This window comes from Centroberyx affinis, unplaced genomic scaffold, assembly GCF_046629955.1.
Source record: "Centroberyx affinis isolate AG114_WGS23_722 - 3 ecotype Tasmania unplaced genomic scaffold, CSIRO-AGI_Caff_v1 ptg010664l_1, whole genome shotgun sequence".
Lineage (NCBI taxonomy): Eukaryota > Metazoa > Chordata > Actinopteri > Beryciformes > Berycidae > Centroberyx > Centroberyx affinis.
In genome coordinates this window covers 9446-14088 of record NW_027284898.1, presented here as the reverse complement: position 1 = coordinate 14088, position 4643 = coordinate 9446, and the positions used below count along the sequence as shown (strand labels likewise).

The following is a 4643-nucleotide window of genomic DNA, read 5'->3' as shown; positions in this document are numbered from 1 at the left end:
CTTTATTAAAGTTACAACACACTACAAACCAGTTTATGAAGCTTCTTCATTTAAAATTCATTTAACTCTGTGTGTTAACCTGTCTCTCCCTCCACCTGTCTCTCCACCTGTCTCTCTCTCCCTCCACCTGTCTGTCTCTCTCCTCCACCTGTCTCTCTCTCTCTCTCTCTACCTGTCTCTCTCTCCCTCCACCTCTCTCTCTCTCCCTCCACCTGTCTCTCTCTCTCTCTCTCTCTCTCTCCACCTGTCTCTGTCTCTCTCTCCCTCCACCTGTCTCTCTCTCTCTCTCTCTCCCCCTCCACCTGTCTCTCTCTCTCCACCTGTCTCTCTCTCTCTCTCTCTCTCCACCTGTCTCTCTCTCTCTTTCTCTCTCTCCCTCCACCTGTCTCTCTCTCTCTCCCTCCACCTGTCTCTCTCTCTCTCCCTCCACCTGTCTCTCTCTCTCTCCCTCCACCTGTCTCTCTCTCCAGGTATCGTTCTGGACTCTGGTGATGGCGTCACCCACAACGTGCCGATCTATGAAGGCTACGCTCTGCCTCACGCCATCATGAGGTTGGACCTGGCGGGTCGCGACCTCACCGACTACCTCATGAAGATCCTGACCGAGCGCGGCTACAGCTTCGTCACCACCGGTACCACACACACACACACACACACACACACACACACACACACACACACACACACACACACTTCACTCTTTATTACATAGACTTTAGGAGTGTGGATATGCTAATGTCAGTGTTGTTTGACATCTGTGGTCTATAGGGGAAGAAAACTAAAAAATATCACATCTTTAAAGGATGAGTCTGACTTTTTGTTAGTTTGTCCATCTGTCTCATCACCAACATCATAAAGGATTGGCACCAAAACCCTCTCTGTGTCTCTGTGCTTTAGCATACAGTATGTAAGTATCACAGGAGATTAGCATGATGCTAAAAGTGAGAAAATAAGAACTTGCAGCAGCTCTAAGGCCGAAGGTTTGTTCATTTAATAACAGACTTAGACATAGAAACAGACATGAATTTGGACCAAAAGAAAACTCTTCAACAGTAGAAGATCTCTGTTGTACTTGTTTTTCAGTTAGCATAGTTAGCCAGACAGTTTTTACACAATCCTGGACTAGTTATGAATCTACAGTCCAGAGAATAAAAACCAACACCAACTCTGGATTACTGAAAGGTTTATCTTCATACTTTAGATCAGTGGTTCTCAACCTTTTTCATTTCAAGGACCCATAACTTAGTCCACATTAGAGCCACGGACCCCCATTTGATGACAATTTGTCCCTTGTACCGAAATCTGAGAATATTTTTATTGTTAGATATGATTTAGTCCAGAATTCCAAGACTATCTGTATTGTAGGTAGAGAGATAACAGTGAAACTATGACTATAATTTTGCTGGGGACCCCCTGGAAACCCCTCAAGGACCCTGGTGGTCCCCGGACCCCACGTTGAGAACCACTGCTTTAGATGATGCTAATCACTATGATTACTGAACACACTGTATGCTAAAGCGTTAGCATGCTAAACCAGACGGAGCGATCTGGCAGAGACACAGAGAGTTTGGTGTCAACTTACTTTAAAAGTATTTCTTGTAATCCACAGAAACTTTAAGATAAAATCAAGCCTCCCTTGTTCCTTAAGAGTTATTTGCACATTAAAAGAGTTTGAAGGCCGGTGAAGCTTCAGACTGAACTCCAGAGGTTCTTCGGTCTAACAGCTTCGGTGTGTTTCCTCCTCTGTGTGCAGCGGAGAGGGAAATCGTGCGCGACATCAAGGAGAAGCTGCTACGTGGCTCTGGACTTCGAGAACGAGATGGCGACCGCCGCCTCCTCCTCCTCCCTGGAGAAGAGCTACGAGCTTCCTGACGGACAGGTCATCACCATCGGCAACGAGAGGTTCCGCTGCCCCGAGACGCTCTTCCAGCCCTCCTTCATCGGTCAGACACTCCACCTGACACACCTGACACACCTGACACACCTGACACACCTGACACACCTGACACACCTGACACACCTGACACACCTGACACACCTGACACACCTGAATGAGCTCATTAAATATGTTGCACTGTTAGAGGTTAAACTCCAACAGGATCTGGAGCAGTTAGACGAACATTAAAATACTTCTGACAGGTTCAATAATTTAACTCTCTGACAGAATGAAGACTTTTACTTTTCATACTTCAGAACATTTTACTGCTAATACTTCTAGACTTTTACTGAAGTCAGCTTATGAATGAAGAACTTTTACTTTTAATGAAGTATTTCTCCATTGACACTTTCACTCAGTTGAAGGATTTGAGGACTTTTCCACCTCTGTCACTTAGGACCAAAGATGGAGACGATTTTCTTTAAAAACGGGGGAACTTGTGGATTCCCAGGTCAGTGTGTGGTGAACTTCAGCTGATGGTTTCTTGGTCTTATGGGTCCTCAGGTATGGAGTCCGCCGGGATCCATGAGACGACCTACAACAGCATCATGAAGTGTGACATCGACATCCGGAAGGATCTGTACGCCAACAACGTTCTGTCAGGAGGAACCACCATGTACCCCGGCATCGCAGACCGCATGCAGAAGGAGATCACCGCCCTCGCCCCCAGCACCATGAAGATCAAGGTGCAACACACAGTATAGCCCTATGTGTCATAGGGATATATACATATAATTATCTATAGAATTATATACAGTATTGTGCAAAGGTCTTAGGCATATGTCAAAGAAATCTATAAAGCGAAGATGCTTTCAAAACTAATGAAATGAAAAGTTTCTGAATATCAAACATTTATAATAAACAGCAGTCTACTGACACACTAATGCAGAAAACAAATAAACATCTAAGACTTCTAAGAAATGTATATAAAAAATCTAGGGTGCCTAAGACTTTTGCACAGTACTGTATTTAGCATATATATTTACATATAATAATAATAACAACAACAATAATTTTAATAACAATATTATCATTATCAGAATTATTATAAATATTATTATTATTATTATTATTATTAATACGGATCTATTTGGGATCAGTAACAGAAGCTGTCATCATCATAATATTCACCAATTGACAATAAATGCCAAAAAAAAGTATTAAATTGTAATTTTCTTGTATTTTTTATATCAAAATCTAATTTGTTTTCCCTCTGGAAAACAGTGACAACATCACAGTAAGGAAGCAACATGCTGTCAACATGCTGTTTCATTATGAATTTAAAACACTGAATAACCCCCCCCCCCTCCCCCCCCCCTGCAGATCATCGCCCCCCCAGAGAGGAAGTACTCAGTCTGGATCGGCGGCTCCATCCTGGCCTCGCTCTCCACCTTCCAGCAGATGTGGATCAGTAAGCAGGAGTACGACGAGGCCGGGCCCAGCATCGTCCACCGCAAGTGCTTCTAGAAACCAGGATCTGAACCCCCCGAACCCCCCGAACCCCCCGAACCCCCCTTTTAGCCCCGGCCCAAAGCCCCGTTTAGCCCCCGCCTTTAGCCTAGTTCAGTCCAGCACGGCCTCGTTTCAGCACAAGCCAGCGAGCTTCGGGGCTCCGGCTCCCCGAAACATCCTGAAGAAAAAAGTCCAGAGTAGATCCAGTCTGTCCTGTGAAGGCTTACAGAGGAAATGATGTCATCTTTACAGTATGTCAGGTGTTTTTGGGGAGCCGCGCCCCGGCTTGACCCCCCCCTGCCCCCCCCCCGCCCCCCCACACACACTCGTTCCCTCGGTCTGAATCACCAAGTGCCTTAAAGACCTGACAAATTCACCCAGAGTCTCCTCCTCCTTCCTCTCTGCTGCCTGTAAAACTGTGAATGTGGCGCTTCTCCTCCACCTTAACCCCGCCCCCAAAACCCGCTAACCCCGCCCACCCGCCCCCCAAACCTCCTCGTCCACCTACAGCACTGCCTTTCCTCCATTTTGTTACTGTTCATTGTCAAAATATGTGTTATATTTTTGAATGAATAAAGCTTGAATGTTGCCCGCTGGTGTTATATTCCATTGTTGGAGACGATCCTGGGGAAGAAGAGACACACACACATTTATATAGAAATACAGTATATAATGTCAAGCCATTGTCTGTTGAACTGTTGGATTGTGGGTAGATTAGCGGAGGAGGTGATTGGCTCTCCTCCTCCGCCTTGTTCTGCTTTGGAAAACCTGTAGAAAGTGAAAGTAACCGAATGTGGTTTGATGTCAACAACATGGAAAAGACACCTGATGCCCAGGAAGACAATAAAGAGCTCTACAAGAAACTGTGTGGCGTCCATTTTGTCTGAATATTTTACTGAAGTGACAGCAGAGGTGGGGACTCGACTTGACTTGATACACGAAGAGAAGACTTGAGACTGGACCTGACTTGGGTTCTGGTGACTTGGGACTTGACTCTGACTTGTACTCTGATGACTTGAAAAGGTTTCTAAAGTCTTGACTTGAGATCTTGTGTTTGTGTAAATGACTCAGATTGAAAGTGATGAGATTTGTTCCAGCAGACGACTGAATTTAAATTCTGTTTTCTGAATTTGTATGGAATGATTGAATTTATTGAAGTTGAAACTGATTATAGAAATCAAACTCATGATGCTCTTACCGAGTTTTTATCCTATTAAAACCATATTGCATTGAAAAGTCCTAGATATTTAGTTTT

The 4643-nt window shown here is 44.6% G+C and overlaps 1 pseudogene; it reads left to right on the top strand.

Moving 5' to 3' along the window:
* Positions 1-473: 473 nt before the first annotated feature.
* On the top strand, positions 474-4243 carry LOC139640795 (actin, alpha cardiac muscle 1-like; annotated as a pseudogene).
* Positions 4244-4643: the final 400 nt, after the last annotated feature.